Source organism: Schistocerca nitens, chromosome 1, assembly GCF_023898315.1.
Source record: "Schistocerca nitens isolate TAMUIC-IGC-003100 chromosome 1, iqSchNite1.1, whole genome shotgun sequence".
NCBI classification, from domain to species: domain Eukaryota; kingdom Metazoa; phylum Arthropoda; class Insecta; order Orthoptera; family Acrididae; genus Schistocerca; species Schistocerca nitens.
Window position 1 is genome coordinate 330180173 of NC_064614.1, and position 20119 is coordinate 330200291.

Sequence of the window (20119 nt, forward strand, 5' to 3'; positions counted from 1 at the left end):
GTGGTGATACTTACAATCCATTGTTTACTGGTGGTAAATGGAAACGTCGTGCGAAAACTGATTTCCGACAATGCTCGGGAACATTGTTCCAGCTGGGGACGTGTTGTCACAAGTTTCGTATGTCACGAAAGATAAACCAATTAAACTGCGTACAAAGTCATTAAGGCTCAATTCACTTGACGTTCATGAAAACGTAGCATTTGAGAAAAGATTCAGCCTGTGGTTGGCAATGAAATAAGGGAAATAAGTGAGACTACCACGGTGGGCGCAGGTAGTAATACGAGGCCAAATCAGAAAGTCTTTCCCTAACTTTTTTTATCGTCATGCATGCATGTTCAAAGGAACTTTGCAGCTAAATCAGAATGACACAGATACTGCAATATCACAGTTATAAGAGTCGAGGGTTACGAAAGGGAGGCAGTAGCCGAAAACGAAGTGAGACAGGATTGTAGCCTATCCCTTACGTTATTGAATATGTACATTGAGCAAGCAGAGTAGGTAACAAAAAAATTGGAGTAGGAATTAAAGTTCTGGGAGAAAAAACCAAAAGCTTTGAGGTTTGCAGATGACACTGTAATACTGTCAGAGACAGCAAAGGACCTGGAAGAGCAGTTGAACTGAATGGACAGTGTCTTGAAAGGAGGATGTAAGATGAACATCAACAAAAACAAAACTAGGGCAAAGGAAGATAGTCGAATGAAACCAGCTGATGCTGAGGGAATTAGACGAGGAAACGAGACCCTTTAAGTAGTAGATCAGTTTTGTTATTTGGACAGCAAAATAACTGATAATGGCTGAAGTCGAGAGGATGTAAAATGCAGACTTGAGCAATGGCAAGGAAATCGTTCCTGAAAATGAGAAATTTGTTAACATCGGTTATAGACTTACGTGTAAGGAAGTTTTTTTCTGAAGATATTTTCTGTAATACAGCCACGCATGGAAATGAAACATGGACGACAAACAGTTTAGACAAGAAGGGAGTAGAAGCTTCTTTAATGTAGCGCTACAGATTGGATGGGTTAATCTCGTAAATAAGGGGAGGTTCGGAAGAGCAATGGGGAGACAAGAAATTTGTGGCACAACTTGAGTAAAAGAAGGAATCGGTTGATAGGACACGTTGTGAGACATCAAGTAATTACCAGTTTAGTACTGGAGGGAAGTGTAGGAGAGACCAAGAGATAATACAATAAGCAAATTCAGACGGATGTAGGTTGCAGCAGTTATCCGGAGTTGAAGATTGTTGCACAGGATAGAGGCTGTCTTCTGACTGAAGACCGCAATAACAACATCATTCTGCAGTTGCATCATATGGAGCTATCGATGGAAGGTATTCTTATATAAAAAATTAACAATTCTTAAAAGTGAAGGTGTAACATCATTGACGCCAATGAAGGGCAACAGTGGGGAGGATGCACCATTGTTCTAGGAAACGCGGCTGGAGTCTGAAGCGATCGGGCGTGATGCGAGATACAGCTCCAGTTATGTCAAAATACTCTTTGTCCTTGTGAAAATTATGTATTTAGAAGTCATGTCGCCTAGGAAGTGAATTTCTTTGCGGATAAGGATATTTTTAAATTTGTATGAAATTCGCAGAATTAGACGATATCAGACAATGCGCAAAGCTTAAGCCACTCACGACGCCATTACTACAATCCACATAGGTAAGTTGGATGCTTTTATTGTTATTATGTTCACTACCTATTAGGTGTCACTTTATCGATGCTGATGACCATTTTTTTTTTGCGACAGGCAGAGGATCCTGTCAGTGTACGTTGAGGATGTGCCAGCAGTTCCTAAAATATCATGGCTGTGTGGTAACAAGGCAGGGATGTCAAGTACAGGTTTCGAAGCATAAAAGCATTGCGGCACATTAGTAATTTGCATTTTGGTGCAAGAAACTTTCTCTTACATATCGATTGTGCACCCAGCTTTACACAGTGGTAATTGCCATTTTGCATATCGGTAGTGTTCAAATGGCTCTGAGCACTATGGGACTTAACTTCTGAGGTCATCAGTCCCCTAGAACTTAGAACTATTTAAACCTAACTAACCTAAGGACATCACACACATCCATGCCCGAGGCAGGATTCGAACCTGCGACCGTAGCGGTCGCGCGGTTCCAGACTGTAGCGCCTAGAACCGCTCAGCCACCACGGCCGGCATCGGTAGTGTTGGGGCGAGAGAAAGAAGTTACGTTCGCGAGAACACTCTGCATTCTGATCAAAGCAACTGTAGCTTTGTGCAGCTGCTGTATCGAATGTATACCTTGTAAACTGGAGAACACTGGGCCTTGACAATACAGTAAGCTTTTGCCAGATTTGTGTAATTCACTTCAGATATATCAACTTCCCCAGTGAGTTATTTTCTAGCACAACCTTTCTCAGAGTTTGTACGCTGTTGTGCAACGTTCTGGTAGTTGTCCTGCAGGTAAGATAAGGTAGGTTTAATAGGTGGATAATATGCAGTTCAACTTGAAAGATGCAGAGCCAAAAAGGTAGGTCTGCTATTCACTAGACCCATTCACCCCTACTAGACCACCGTTTCCTGATTCAGGCAGTTTATGTGTGGTACATTGCTGGTTATGGTTTGGACCACCGTTATTTTCTCTCGTAGCAAACCGACGTTTTTTTATTTTGTTTGACGCTAAATGAGTAAGAACTCAAATTCACGTAAAATGCGAGCGGAATAAGGGAATAGTTTACGGGAAGGAGCCGGATAGATGTTCTTGCACAAAAAACCACAGGCAGACTATGCTGACACCGAAACTAATGGGCCTCCTGAAGAAACGGCCACAAATTCTCAACCGCTCGGTTCAACGATACACTCTCTCTGCTGTATTCTGCTTTAACCTGTCCGTCAGCACTCTACAGCATAGTCGGCGACTGCAGTGGTCCGTCACAGCTGCATTGCAAATCGGGCTGGCGTTTCCTCGCCACCATACTGCTGAAGCGTGAACGCGCCTCTCATGAGCTGCTTACGGTCTACTCTGAAGACGTGAGGGAGACTGTTGCTGAGTTGAGCATTCTCCTCAACGCCTTCCAGGGCCAACGACTGACTCTGGCCGCTGTCTAACACAACCACTGTATACTGATGAATAAACGCGTGATATTGTTACCCTCTTGATTTACCAGAAGACACCTACCTGGTTCCTACCTACTACCCCGCTGCAACCACATGCAGTGCAGAGATCTGAATGCCATCCCGACTATTAGAAGAGCGGTTCTTGCACCCACAGCAGAGGTCAAGTCAACCCAGTCCGCAATACTGTGAGTCTCTCCCGACTGGAACAGGAAAAGGGGAAAGTGACAGTGGTACTCAGAGCACCCTCCAGCGCACATCGTAATGTGTTTTACGGATTAAAGACGTACATGTAGTATGTGACAGATTAACACTGTGTGGCAGATTGGTACTCCACCCGGATCCAACCTTCTGCTTGCAATACGTCACCATCAGAGTACGCCTTGCAAATAGAGTTTCAGCATGTCACTGTATAACACCCCAAATATAGATCCCCTAATGATATCCCTTTTGACAGCAAAAGATATAAAAATTAAAAATTAGTTATCCTGACCTTGAGGGTAGCTACAGGCAACAAAATATGAACACTATTGAAAGTTTGACTGATAGAAATACTTGGGAACTAACATCATCTATTTTCACGGAAAGAAATAAGTCGCTTGGATGCAAAACTGTCCCTGTCCACTTTTTAAAAAAATTGAGTTGGCAACTTTGGATTGTAGTGCATGACATTTTACACATGCTTGAAATGCAATTTATGCTCAAAGCTCTCCATGTCCTGTGGAAAACAGCTCACGAAAAGTGTGGTTAGATTCAAAACTGTCCATGTCCATCAGTAAGTTGGGTGCAAAACTTGCCTTGTCCCTTTTGACAAATCGCATTGAAGGCTGGGGTCATGTGACCTTAATGCAAGATGGCTACCATATGCATGTAAACATTGTATTTGTGTGATATCTTACAGCTGTTTATTCTGAAAGTTATACACATTCTCAGAATGCTATAAAAGTCCAAGGGGAGCCTAATTATAATTCTGAAATCAACCTACCAGTGTCCGTATGCAAACGTGGGAAACACTTAGGACACACAAACTCGAGTTGCATTACGAACACGGTTGTTCCTATTAATGAAAAGAAACTGGAGGATGTTTCAAAACTCCTCGAGAAACACTATAGTGAGTCCTGGAGGAAACGTGAATCCTTGTCGTGGTACATGACATTACTAGGTTCCAGCATCAGTTGAATCAGAATGCCTAGCAGGAGAAGATAAAGACATTGTTCCAGATATGATGTATTAAGTGGATTGCAGTTTGTCAGTTGTTACACCATGTACCTTCAGAAACATTAAAAGAAATTAAAACTGAATACATAGTTTTATGTTCACCCCATATCCTCTCCTCATGTACAACTAGTCAGGTTCAAAAGTGTCCATGTCCATTTCAGTTGCATGCAAAAGTGGCCAACTGCAAAGTCAGATGGAAAACTGTCCAAGTCCATTTTTATTTTGCTTATATCTTACATGCATTGAGTTCCTGATTTTTTTTCAATAGCCCAAATGGTTTTGTACTAATCCATACTTATGTATACAACATACAGTGTAGGGCAGTGTGTATTTACCCAGTGAAAACAGTTTTTCCACTTTTTCTCAATACCGGTTATGGAGGACATGGACAGTTTTGCATCTAGGCGACTCAAATAAATGAAAGACTATCAGATGATCATTTAATTTACGAAGCATGAAACTCTAATTAAAGAATTCAAAATATATGCTTTACGAAGGTTAAAACCCAGTCGAGATAAAGTGAACAGAGATAACATTTATCCCAGAAAAGAGTTGTAGCAGCATAGAGCTGTAAGTACTCTGCGAATACAATGAAAAACTTCAATGGGGATTTTAATGAGCTCTCTCGTAGACGTCGTGATAGAAGCACACTTATTGACCGCTATTAGATTGTTTCAGACCGATCTGGAATTTTAAAGTTTTTCAAGTATCGTCTTGACGTTTTAGTAAAAGTTCTAAAGAAAGGTGACAGAACATTTACCGTTTAGCTAGACAACGGAACAGATGTTATACACGAGGGAAAAGTAACTCGTGTGATACTTAACTAGTTCTGGGACTTAGTTGTCATGATCTGTGATAGTCGCGAACATTGAAGGACACAGCAATATACCAAACGCCGACACAAGTTCTGCAAGCAGACTTGAGTAGGAAACATACACACGCAATCATGTAGAATTCACAGGTACGCCGTGTTGTTGGAAGCTGTAGTGAATGTCAGAATTGATCATGTAAATCGTAGCTTCATTTCCTTGAATGACAGAACGGTGTGCTTTCCAGTGCAGTGGTTAGATAATTCAGACGTTCAATAAACTCAGTTATAACATTAATACTTCGTGTCGTCTACATAACTTAATTGAACTTTATTGTGTAACCGTGAATACTTATTTTCTTGATAGAACGCCGAAGCTAAAGGTGATTGAGTGGCATTATTAACAGCGAACAGTAATTGAACATTGTATTACGACGCTTTCTGTATGTTATTTAGAGAATACATTATCTCTGGATTTACGACGTAGGAGTCGTTGAATCAGCACCGTAGCGACGCAATAACGACGCTATAATACTTCACAAATCAACATCCTCGCAAGAGTTTAATGTGGCATAGGCTTGAGTGGTGAAACTTATAATTCCAGATATCACATTATCTACGTTTGAACATTCATTTGCAAACCGGACATAAAAACTACTGTTATCAAGTTTCGCGTTAGCTTATAAGCACGTCGTGAACAGGCGAAGGATATTTTGTCTATTGTTTCAGATAAAGGGAGTTGTTGCGGTACCGAGTGGTTCAGTCGCTGTGTGTAGCAGTAAAGAAGACAGATATCCTTCGAACACCATTGCTTCAATTATAAGCGATGGCCGCTTATACATTTCGGCGTGCTGCTTCATCGATACGCGGATATCTGTTAAAGGGAGATACTATCTGAAACTAACCAAACAAAGCGAGGAGTTTGTTTTAACAGTTACTGATCGGAGTTGTTGCGATCGACGGACGCCGACCTGTGTCAACCAGACTTGAACATCCATTTACATCGAGCCGACACACGCACACTCGCCACAACTAGTTTCTCCTTTTCTTGTCAATAACAGTCAATAAGGTTATTTTCTTATTTATTTTCCAAACGTATTTTCTAAACTTACGCGTTGAGTTTCTTTTCAGTCCAGATGCTTAGCCTTCTACGCTGCCACATCAGCATTACTTCCAATCAATATTTGGATTATGTTAGTCGTAATCAGAATTCACAGTCCCATACAGGAAGTGGAGAAAAATACGAAAATAACAAAAGCGCAACACTCTACCATGTCTATTACGGGGTAGGATACCAGGCTGGCATTCAGTACAGCTTCCAGTCGTTCGGAATGGACAACTACGGGTACTGTACGGTTTTCAAGTGAATCTTGTAACATTATTCCTACAAGTGGCAAATTCAGGTAACAGTGATGGGTGTGAATTGCTGTCATGCACCTTTCTCTGCAAATTAGACCACGAGGTTTAATAATATTGAGATAGGGTGACTGTGGTGGTCAATGGAGATGCAACAGTTCATCCCCTTGTGTACAAAACAATTCTGAATGATGTGAGCTGTGTGAACAGGGGTCTGGTCGTCTTGAAACACAGCTTTACCGTTGGGAACAAACATTGCAGCATTGGATGGAGCCTCATAGTATAACACGATATGGTTGTCCAAATCAGAACAGAGCCCCAATCATTCTTGGGGTAAACTCCACCAGAATATGGAAACAGTGTGAAACAGGGCTCCTCCAATAGCATGACTTTCTCCGATTGATCATGGTCCAAGTTTTATGGCTTCGCCCCAACGCTTTCCTGTTACTTGCATTTGCATCACTGATGAGTGTGTTTAGAATACCAGCTCGCCCATCAATTCCAACCTAATGGAGAGCCCTTCGTGTTGTTTTGGTGCTGACAGTTTTCGCGAGTGTGACATATAGTTCTGCAATGGCTTTTGTAGCTTTCGTTCGCTTACTTTTGCTCGCAATCCTCTTCGATGACCATCCTTCAGAATCACTGAACGCATGCTTTCGTCTGCGTTGTGACTTAGCGGATGATGTTTTTCCTCTCTCCCCGTATGCGGTGTATATCTTCTATACTGTGACTCTTAAGACACCAAACACTTCGGCTCCCTTGGTTACGGAAACATCGAAAATAAGAGCGCGAACAAGTTCCTCGTTTCGAAGTCACTGAGCTCCGACATAATGGACTCACAACTACAGAGAACACTGTTCTGACCACAACTGACACTTGCAAAGTACTGAAGACGTTAAACAGATACACTTCGTGGTTAAATACTGCAGTGAAACCTGCAGGCTTGTCTAGCACCTGCATTTATATTCAAGCATACGTTTCTCGATGTGTTTCCATATTTTTGTCCAACCTCTGAATGCTGTAAAACGTAAGACTAACATCTACTTGAAGTGGATGGTTTAGGTACATACAGCGTATCGATGAATGTAAAGCCTAAATGGTGATCAATAGGATTTTAAATCATTCTTCTCGAAGTAACGCTGCCATTTCCTTTGGAGAAGCTGGAAAAGGACAACGGACCCAGAACTGTTTTCCTTGCACAAATCACAACGGCTCGAAGGTATTCAAATACATGTTTTGCGGGCACTAAGAAATACGAGTTCTTATATCTTCATGCACATCAAACCAGTCTAGGACGTAACCGCCATTTTCTTTAAGTATGAACATCCATAGCTCAGAACGATGCGAAAATGATTGTTACGGGAGCGAAGAGAGAAGCACTCTACAACTTTCAAAGTAAAATTTAGGCAACCGATCTGACTAAAAATCCTAAGGGGTTTTGGACTTACGTAAAATCAGTAACCCGTTTGAAATCAACTATTGAGTCACTCAGTGACCATAATGGGACCGGAACGGAAAATGACAGAGAGAATCTTTCAGTCACTGCAACAACTTCGAAATGGCAGATATTGAGATAACTCATCGCGGAACAGAGAAACTAGGCCTACAGTAGTTCTGTAGCGGAAAGGCATCAGGACTAGGTGAGATAGCTGTAAGATTCTACAGCGATTGTGCGAAAGGTCCGCCCCCGGTAGCTGAGTGGTCAGCGCGAAGGACTGTCAATCCAAAGGACCCGGTTTCGATTCCCGGCTGGGCTGGAGATTTTCTCCACTCAGGGACTGGGTGTTGTGTTGTCCTCATCATCATCATTTCATCCCCATCGACGCGCAAGTCGCCAAAGTGGCGTCAAATCGAAAGACTTGCACCAGGCGAGCGGTCTACCCGACGGGAGGCCCTCGTCACACGCCATTATTATTATTATGCGAAAGAACTTCTTCCTCTTCCAGCAACTGTTTGTCGTGGATCGCTGGAGCAACGACCAGTACCTACCGACAAGAACAAAGCGCAGGTCATTCACATTTTCAAGGAGGGTCGTAGGACAGATGTACATAAGTCTAGGCCTATATCGTTGACTTCAGTCTGTTGTAGTTATGGAACAAATTTTTGGAGGTTGGTCGCGTGTTCCTTGATTTTGGTTGGCATTTGACACTGTCTCGTACTGCTGTTTAGTAAAAATTACGAGCTTATCGAGTACTGGACCAGATTTGCTTCGGGATTCAGGATTTCCTTGCAGATAGAAATCAAGACGCCACTCTTAACGGAACAACAATCGACAAAAACAAACGTAATTTCCGAAGTATCCCCCAAAAAGAATAAATGATTTAGTGTAATGTGCTGGAAGCTCTTTAAGTTTGCAGAAGGCACTACAGAGGCTTGATGCGTGGTGCAAGGAGCGGCAGTTGAAACTGAACGTAAATAAACGTAGCATATTGCAGATACATAGGAAAATAAATCCACTACTGTACAACTACACTATTGATGAAAAATTGTTGGAAACAGTAACTGGCGTATAATATCTAGAAGTATGTATCTGGAGCTACTTTAAGTGGAATGACCACATGAAACAAGTAGTAAGAAAAGTAGATGCTAGACTCAGATTCTCAGGAAGACTCTTAAGCAACTGTAGTTCATCCTCTACAGAAGTGACTTACAAAGCGCTTGTTCGACTGATTGTCAAATATTATTCATCATTATGGGACGCTTACCAAGTAATACTGATAGAAGGGATAGAGATGATCCAACGAATAGAGGCAACTTTCGTCACACAATCGTCTAGGCCACGCGAGAGCGTTACAGAGATATTAAGTACACTCCAGTGGCAGACTTAACAAGAAAGTCGTTGTGTGTCACGGAAATATTTACTACTGAAGTTACGAGTGAGCAATTTCTGGGGCTGCCTCCTGTGGTCTGGAACCGCGCTGCTGCTACGGTCGCAGGTTCGAATCCTGCCTCGGGCATGGATGTGTGTGATGTCCTTAGGTTAGTTAGGTTTAAGTAGTTCTAAGTCTAGGGGACTGATGACATGAGATGTTAAGTCCCATATTGCTTAGAGCCCTTTGAATGATTTTGAAATTTCTGGGAAGAGTCGGATAACAACTTCCTTCCTTCCACATACATCTCGCGAAATGACCATAACGACAAAATTCGAGATATTAGAGCTAATGCAGAGATCTCCCGTCAGCCATTCTTCCCATGCAGCATTTGCGGACTGAACCGTGACGTGGGGATCAGTTACTGCTGCAAGAATTATTGTGCATCACAAACAGACAGGTGGATTGCACAGTGTTGATGTAGACGATTTGGCTGTAGAAATATGACTTATGCACCATTTCTTCGCTAGGGGTCGTTGAAGGATTTGAGGCTGGTCGCCCTTAAGTCTGCGTTCACAGTTGTTTTGACTAATTCATATTTAACACATGCAACACAGTTACATCCTGCTGCTAGGATGGGCAAGTTTTAATTATGTCTGGCTGTGTTCACATCCCTGGATAATGTTATGTTGTATTTACATGAAAATCTCTAGTGATATTTACAGGCTCATGAATGCTTACTACTCTCTAACCGAGTTATCTGGCATGCGACGCATTTGTTGGGAAGCACTATAAAAAAAAGCCGAGCAGCAATACGCTTGTATACAGAAAGGTAAGGGAGAAGGTTACCAATTAACACCATATTTCATTGATTTAGTGGCCATCTTCGTAAACCAAGGTTCCTTAGACCAATGAGAAACTGGTAGACCTCGCAGTGTGTGAAATATTCAGTCTGAGGAAGCTGTGTTACAGTGAACTGAGGCTAACCCCAGCACCAGCGCAGGATCCATAGCCAAAGAAATTAATACCTCCAGTATCAATGTGTGGAGTATCCTGCACGAGACAGACATGCGTACATTCAAGTATCGGAAGGTACAAGATCTGTCAGCTGATGACTTTCTCCAGTGCAAGGAATTCTGTCAATGGTATCTACACGAAACTGCAAACGTCTCAGATTCCAAATGTGTGTTTTGTTTACCAACGAGGCTGCCTCCAGAAGAGGAGCAACGCACGGCAGCCACAGCAGCCATGTGTGGGAACTGGAAAAAGGCAGCTCAATATAAGGGCACTGGGTGTTTGTGAGTGCTGTATTCTATGTTATGATGAAGTGACAGAGAATAATGATTTGTTTTTTTTTTTTCTTTATGAGGTTGGAACGGTTAGATGTGATCATGAGTCAATATGTTTCTATGTAGTGATTATTACTTTATGTGAATGATGGGTAAGCGTTAACTGACATGTTGTGAAGATTTACTTTTTTTTTCAATTTTCTATTCTGAGTGCATTAAACCGCTTCCGGTGCTCTTCGAACCACACACGTACAATACGGGCTGTGTGACACGTTGCATTATCCTACTGGTAGATGACATAATGCTCAGAAAAAAAAGACAGGCTACATGTAGGACTGAACATGGTAAACAAGGATAGATGCATACTTGTGCCGATGTTATGGCTTTCGGACAGACGAAATCACCTAGGGACTACCACGAAAACCTTCGCCAGACCACAGCTCTCCCGCCTCCTGCCTGGAGGGTGTTCCCTTTCAGACGTTTAGCACCTTACACGCCAACGGCCATCTGTCCGATGGAGCATGAAAAGTGATTCGTCTGAAATGGTCACCTATCGCCGTTCACTGAACGTCCATTGAGGAATTGGCGTGCAGCGTAGGTTCATGAATCATGCGCCTACTATGGAGGTCCATACGCAGCAACATTCGTTCAACGATGATTGAGTGGACACTGTTGGTAGACCCTTGGATCATCCGGGCTGTCAGTTGCCCAACAGTTGGGCGTATATTCGCCCCTACACGACTCCTCAGGTGCCGTTCTTCCCTGTTATGTGTAGCTCGTGCTGCACCACAGTTGCCTTGAATATCGCCGTCTTTACATGCACTGCATGCTTTAACCACAGAGGCACGTGAACAGTTTACAATCTTAGCCTTTTCGGAAATTCTCCGACCTTCGGCCAGAAAGCCAATGATCATGCCCTTCCGGACGCCAGATAAATCGTTCCGTTTGTGCATTACGACAACGCCTGCACTCTTGTCTGCATCTCCCCCCCCCCTCCCCCTATTCCAACATGCTTTATGTATCCTCCAACGCTAGTGCTGCCAGCTGCCATCTGTGAGGGGTTATTACACTTTGACGTCGAACGTTGGCTGTGGTCACAGCAATATGACTGGGCAGCGTATTGGCTCAATTGGCTCTGAGCACTATGGGACTCAACATCTTAGGTCATAAGTCCCCTAGAACTTAGAACTACTTAAACCTAACTAGTCTAAGGACATCACACACACCCATGCCCGAGGCAGGATTCGAACCTGCGACCGTAGCAGTCCCGCGGTTCCGAACTGCAGCGCCAGAACCGCTAGACCACCGCGGCCGGCCGGCAGCGTATTAATTACGTGGAAATGCCACAAGGATAACTAGGGTGTCCCATTAAATTTATGTACGGGATGTTAAAAAAGTCTCTCCTTAGTACCGTATGATTGTTAGCCACGCGTGACGTATGCCGCAGTGAATATACCGAAATGAAACTCAGTGAAATTCAAGTTATTAATTTACTGAATATTCATTTTTACTTACAAATTTTACATTAAATGTTGGAAGTGTTCCCCCCCCCCCGTTGTTGAATACACAATTCAATTCGTGTAATCATGTTTCCAAACACAAGCTGTAACATTTCTTCTGTACCAGGAACAGTGAAAGTGAATATTGCAGTTTTCAATTTATCGATGGATTTTTGGACGGTTTTTGTAGACAGTTGCTTTCGGTGCACCCCGGAAGAAAAAGTCAGGTGGTGTTAGGTCGAGCGATCGTGGAGGCCAAAAGTCCCTGTGAAATGATGCTATCAGCAAAAACATCAGCAAGCAGTGACATTGAAACGCGAGCTGTATGCGCTGTTGCAACATCTTGTTGAATGTAACAGTTCAGTATTTCACTTAACACAAGTTCTCCTATGAATGGGTACAGAATATCACTGCAGTATCGTTGTCTGTTTATTATTTTGTTGAAAAATATGGGATCCACAATCCGACGTCTAGAAATTGCAATTCAAACTCCTATTTTCACAGAATGAAGTGGTTCCTCATGAATACACAATGGATTTGCAGTACTCCACATACGAGAATTTTGCGAGTTCATGTACCCGGAAAAATGAAACCACGCCTCATCAGTTAAAACGTTTCATTAAGAATATCTCTTTCATTTTGTTGAACGAAATATTATCCCTTTCATTTTGTTAAACGAAATATTTGAACCATTGACAATAATGCAGTCTCTTGCCATGATCAGTATTTTTCAGTTCTTGCACGACTGTCACTTTTTATGGGAAAAGTACTAATTTTTTCCTTACAGCTGTGTGGGCCGTTCCGACACTAACATCGATTTCCTGGGCGAGTTTTGTTACTGCCGTGTTCGGACTCATGGACATTTTAGCGGAAATATCGAGTAGTTTATCCTTAGACCAAACGCTAGGACGACCACTTCTCAGTGCATCTCTCACTGAAGCCGTACTTCGAAACTTGTTAGTCAAATCTCGCACAGTATCGTGATGTGGGACTGTTGTCTCCGGGAAAACTGAATTAAATGTCTGAAAACGAACAAAGGAACTAAACTAAAAAATTCACGTCAACATCTAACGATACTACTGACGCTGGCTGAGGTAAACGAAGCAGTGGAATATTGGGAGAGTCCACTTGAAGGGAAGTAACCCAGGCAGGCAAACAATCTTACGGCACGCGCGGCTAACAATCATACGGCACTGCGGAGAGACTTTTTGAACACCCCGTATTTGTATATCATGCTTTTATTTTGAATCGAGTCCACCCCGATAGCTGAATGGTCCCGGCTTGGTCGGGGATTTTCTCCGCTCAGGGACTGAGTGTTGCGTTGTCTTCATCATCATTTCATCCCCATCTGGCGCGCAGGTCGCCCAGTGTGGCGTCGAATGTAATAAGACCTGCACCAAGGCGGCCGGACCTGCCCCGTAAGGGGCCTCCCGGCCAATGACGCCAAACGCTCATTTCCATTTCCATGACCTTGATTCGACTGTTATATTGTAATATCACGTATATCATTTTCACGTGAAGAAATCTCATTTTTTTCTGTAAGCCATGTGAAAGAAGTGTGATTGGAGATGCTGTGCATATAACAGAGTTTTCAGGCAAGGAACAGGAGTGTTTCGTGTGGCAGTCTGTGAGTTATGTAACTTAATCCTTGAAATACCAACAACTTTTGCATAACATATACTATAGACGCGCTGGAGGGTGCCCACCGCAAAAAATACAGATTTCGTTGTTTATGACTTTTATAAGCATTCTAGTTTCTAACTACTTACAAGGGAACCTCCCCATCGCACCCCCCTCAGATTTAGTTATAAATTGACACAGTGGATAGGCCTTGAGAAACTGAACACAGATCAATCGAGAAAACAGGAAGAAGTTGTGTGGAACTATGAAAAAGTAAGCTTATTTTCTGTCTGTCGATCGCTATTTTGATTTCAAAATGACCGATTTCGGGCAATGTTGCTCATCTTCAGATCATATGTCGTAGTTACAACTAAACAGCCTTTGCCAAAAATTCCGTTTCACTGTCATGATTTAACAAAGGCATTTGACTGTGTTGATCACACAATATTGTTCCAGAAGTTGGACCATTACGGAATAAGGGGAGTAGCTCACAATTGGTTAACCTCTTACTTTAGCAACAGGCAGCAAAAGGTCATTATTCACAATGTTGATAATGGCTGTGATGCGGGATCTGAGTGGGGTACTGTCAAGTGGGGGGTGCCCCAGGGATCAGTGTTGGGCCGCTCCTGTTCCTTATTTATATAAATAATATGCCCTCTAGTAATATGGGTAACTCTAAAATATTTCTGTTTGCTGATGACACTAGCTTGGTAGTAAAGGATGTTGTGTGTAACATTGACTCGGTTTCAAGTAGAGCAGTACATGACCTCAGTTCATGGCTTGTAGAAAATAAACTAACGTTAAATCACAGTAAGACTCAGTTTTTACAGTTCCTAACACACAGTTCAACAAAACCTGACGTTTTAATCTCACAGAACGGGCATATGATTAGTGAAACTGAACAGTTCAAATTCCTAGATGTTCAGATAGATAGTAAGCTGTCGTTGAAAGCCCACGTTCAGCATCTTGTTCAAAGACTTAATACTGCCATTTTCACTATTCGAACGGTATCGAAAGTGAGTGATATTTCGGCACGTAAATTAGTCTACTTTGCTTATTTTCATTCACTTATGCCGTATGGTATTATGTTTTGGGGTAACTCTTCCCATTCTAGAAGGATATTTTGGCCTCAGAAACGGGCGGTTCGGGCAATAAGTGGTGTGAGTTCACGAACCTCTTGTCGACCTTTTTTCACGAGTCTGGGTATTTTGACATTGACCTCTCAATATGTATATTGCTTATTGTCGTTTCTTGTTACCAATATTAGTTTATTTCCAACAATAAGCAGCTTTCACTCGGTTAATACTCGGCAGAAATGAAATCTCCATTTGGATCGGACTTCCTTAACTCCTGTGCAAAAAGGTGTGCATTATACTGCTGCATCCATTTTCAATAAGCTGCCACTCGAATTCAAAAACCTTAGCAGAAATCCACGCGCTTTCAAATCGAAACTGAAGAGTTCCTTAAAAAATTAAGATGATTCTCATTGTATTGCTGGTAGCGTTTGCTTAAACTTATGGACTGATTTTCTTTCAGGTTCATGCACATTTATTTTTATCTGTTATTACTTTTTATGTTGTAAGTTCATGTGCTGACACGTTCCATGACCTTGGAGATTTGCTCCTCAATTTGGTCTTACGGAATTTGACATGTAAATAAATAAAGAAAAATATGTTATGGGTGAATGTACATTTTATTCGATTTGATGGCTGTCTCTGAGCACTATGGGACTTAATTTCGGAGGTCATCAGTCCCCTAGAACTTAGAACTACTTAAACCTAACTAACCTAAGGACATCACACACATCCATGCCCGAGGCAGGATTCGAACCTGCGAGCGTAGCGGTAGCGCGGTTCCAGACTGTAGCGCCTAGAACCGCTCGGCCACCCCGGCCGGCTCGATTTGATGCTTTTCTGATGTTGTTAGTTGCGCTCTCAGGAGCTACTCAAATACTGCGTCAGTTCTTTTTGTATTTTTATTGGGTCATTCATTGAAAGGCACTAGAGTTATAAGGGGGAAGAAAAGAGTAGAAAGGAAGCGAGTTAAACATTTAGCTGTATGTAGAGTAAATAGGAGTTAGAAAACTGTAAATTACAATGTAACCGACCTACTGTCTTTGAAAGTCATCCGAATCGAAGATCCGTCCGTTTTCCCACTGCATGAGACACTTAACACGTTGTACATCTTTTGTATTTTAATATTAAGCACCGAAGTTATTTTTGTCGGTTGCACTCTAACAAGAAAGAAATGCGACTTCACGTAATCAGCATTGGTCCTAGATGCATTTGCAGCGTTAAATTTCATTTCAGTTTCTGAATTTTCACTTATGTCATTACCTCCATTAGATTTAATATTGTGATGGTGTATGTGATCTGAATAACCGTTTCACTTTTGTACACAGTAATTATTTGATGATGGCCTTCCACGCCTGTAATGACTCGTAAAAGAAATGTATACCAGAAGTTTCAGATTTTTGTATTAAAAGTTGCTCCTGTTGGCCATCCTGATTTCGGGATGCAGGAACATAACGCAGTTGATGACAGATACAAGTAATGCGACTAAGGTAAATTACAATCTTGTAGTCTAATTCATTTGCTTTCCATTTCCTTCCGAGAGTTGTAATGAATGAAGGCAGTGACAGAGGACAAATTAAAGGCAAAAATAACAGAAAAAAATCAGGTAAGGGACGGGTCCAATCCATTCGTGAACGTGTTCTTTTATAGCATTGTCATAATTATTACAAAACAGCTTGTGCACTGATCTTAAAGAACTCACAGCCTGTCATTGTAGCGACCTTCATTGTCATGAAAACAGAATTTGGAACGGCTGTAGCCGAAATTGTAGTTCCGTTTCATAAATTCCCCCTACTTGACACGTTGTTTCATTGAATCGATATGGCTTATTTCCTTATAATGAATGTACTGAAATATCACATACAAACAATGTATACTATTCACTCTGTTGTAAAATTTTTGAGACGAGGAGTATTAAAAACTAATAATCTCTCTTTTATATTTATGTTCTGTAGCTACACTTCCTTTTCATTCTTTCAGTGGAATGCAAAATCGAATGCTGCGGAATACGATTTAATGCGTCACGCCCGTTATTCGTTTTTTTCTGTTACGAAAAATATGAAACAATTTGTTTTTTTAATTAAAAATCTATTTGTGGCACCATTCTTTTTTTGAATGAAATTCTGCTTTGTTCTGTACGCAGGCGTTCGTTGCTCCCTAGTGGATTTTCGGTTGAAAAGCAATTACAAACACATCACACCGTTGCGTCCACGTGAAGAGAAACAAACGGATACTTAGAGAACGCGTGAAATTCATTCAACACAGAGAGTCCCAGCGCTCCAACGCTTCGGTGATGGAGAGATTGTGGGGGGGGGGGGGGGGAAGAGGGGAGGGTGCTGCACTAGGGGTCTGGGAACGTATTTCCCTGGGCACAGGATTATGGGGTTAAGCCACTGCCTCTGTACGGTAGATTTTTAATCTTTCGTTGCTTCCTAACGAAATTTAATATTTCATGCTTGCGATGAATATAGACAGAGAAACACTTCAATGATGAAAATTTTTGGCCAGGCGAAAATTGTACATCGCTTAAGTACTTCTTTTCTGGACGGTTAATGAACATCTTTCGTCAATTCTCTTCTATGTGTCTGGCTTAACATGCCGTCCAATGGAACTGCCAGAGAAACTTAAGACTGCCCGAGGTACTGAGAGATGGATGATTATATGTTCCGAAATATTTAAAGTGAAGTGATACGTATATTAAAAAAAATTAGTCAACTGCGAGTGGGACTCTCGCACCGGTGGTTCCGTACAAACTTAACTATGTATGTAGATAGTTCATCCATTTCTGGTATAGAGGATTTCGACGAGTTTTGTTTGTTACCGACATTGGTACTGGCAAGCTAATAAATATTCCTAGGGATTCCAAGACTTTGGAGAATGTTTTAATTTCAAGTTTGAAGTCGGATAAAAAAGACAAATATTTTTGTGTGTGATATAATAAGAAATTTACAATTTTCTGATTCTTTTCCTGTACTTGTACAGTACAAGAATTACAAGAATTTCTTGCCAAATTTCGTGATTGTTCTTGAAGGGGAAGTACCCTGCAGGTTTAGATGAGTGAGTTTGCGAGTAGAAAGATATGTGACATAAATGGCCGTACCTTTTTATTAGTTTGACTTAGAAGCTAACGTTTATTACACCGTCAAGGGACCACAGACCTTAGTATTTGGCACAAAATTTCAACTTAGTATATCTACCTGTTCCTTAGCAAAAGGGGTCGTAACAGATGGACAGTCTCATAACAAATTACAAATTGTTTTGTGCGATATATTGCAGATTGGCAGTTTTCGGATTTCTTTCTTTGGTCGTAGTGCAAAATCTTGCTTCCTGCCAAATTTCATGTTTCATGTTTAGGTGAATGAGGCAAGTGACATCAATAGCCATATCTTTGGATTGCACTGGCTTAAAAGCTACACTTTTTTACATCGCCTAGTACTCGTGGATCTTAATAAGCGGCACAATTTTCAACTTGATGCATCTAAACGTTGCTGAGTAAAAGGGTTTTGAACAGTCGGGCAGAACAGTCGGGCAGACAGACAAACAGACAGACTGAAGACAAAGTGATACTAGAAGGGTTTTGTTTTGCCTGATTGGGGTACAAAACACTAATAATGTTAGCTTTCCCAGAAGAAGGGACGCATACTTGAGTAAGAAATAGTATTAATCCTACAGAGGCGGAATCAGAGTGAGAAATTATTTGAGCTATATTAAATGGCCTAAGTCCATCGAGATTAATTTTAACTCTCCATCAAATTCAGCTATGCAATGGTATAGTCATCTAAAAGCCATTGAAGGTCGATAGCAGAGCAATATCGGAATAAAGCAATAATAACAGAGATGACTTCCATTAAGAGAGTCTGTAGTGGAATGGGTGTGGATTTGCTCTCGAAAATATACACAAATACTCTTGTCGAAAAGAGCCTAATTCGGTAGTGCTCCTGATTAAACTATGGAAAGGGTGACATAATAATAGTGTGGAAGGGGGAAACATCGTTTGTGTTGTAAGATCGGCAGTCATAATAGCATCAACCGCTAATTGCGACTCCTTAAATAACAGGAGTGGAGGACTAAAGCTGACAGACTCCATAGATCGTCTAGTCGTCATGCGATCCCACTATATGTACGTGTCTCAACTGTCAGCCTCCAGACTGCACAGATTTTGTACCACAACAGGAACGTGTGTAATGGACTATAAGGTAAGCCCCGTTATCTTTTCGCATCACCATGCACGACCTAACGTAATGGGAAAGGAATTCTGCAAGTTAAACTGCAACCTACTCAACGATGAGTGGGAAAAAACAGAATTCTGCGAATGCTATCGAATGGGTTCATCGGAAGCGGTTCTTAAGTAGCGTTCTTGAATGGCGGTATAAACTGCCGAAACGTGGAATTCGTAAACTGTTCAGAAACGTAGCGCATTGGATCAGTGGCACTAGAAAGAAAGACATCGAATTCTATTATGTGATTGTTCGAGAACCCATTGAAAAAGTGAATAACGGAGAAGACCGATTTCGCATATTGAAGAAATTCAAAAGGAAGGTTCTAGGGCTACAGGAAAAAGAACTCGAAGGCAAAATAATCACTTGCAAAAGCAAAGGATACATTCCAGACGAACAATGGAGAACGAAAACGATGCAGACATATTTATCGGAAATTTAACGTTTCCGACGGGAACGAAACCGCTAATATGGAAGATATTATGGACAATTACCGGGGACTTATCGGAGAACAGCCATCAGATCCTACCAAGAAACCAAGTTTGCTACAATACTATGCGACTACTCTCTCCAACGAAAATGTCGCTATGTTGATAGAGCCTGTATATGAAGAAGAAATTGAGGACATTATAACGCACTTACTACGAAATAGGAGTCAGGTAACTGACGGCATATCATATCAATTTTACAAAGTCTTCTGGTTAGTTATCAAAGTGGAATTCACGGAGCTCATAATAGAGAAACGAAGAGTGGGTCATATGTATTTAGAAAATGAACCAGGAACTATAGTCCTTCCATTCAAAACTTCGAAACCAAGAAGCATAACGGATTATAGGTCAATAGCTTTGTTATGCACTGACTCAAAAATAATGGCGTGCATAACATTCGCAAGACTAAAAGAAACTCTCCCAGAGATAATCGGGTCTCGCCAAACGTGTAGTGTTCCCAACAGGAAAATCATTGATGGACTTCGCTCTCTGAGAGGCATGACCCTTTTCTCGCGGATGTTGCAAACGGAACAATAGTCACTCACCAAAATGTAAGAAATGTGCTGCAACAGCATAACTTCCCACAGGCCACAATAGTTCTGCTACCACCAGATTGGAATCAAATGGTCTCCGAAATGCAAATAAACAGCCACTTCACTGGAG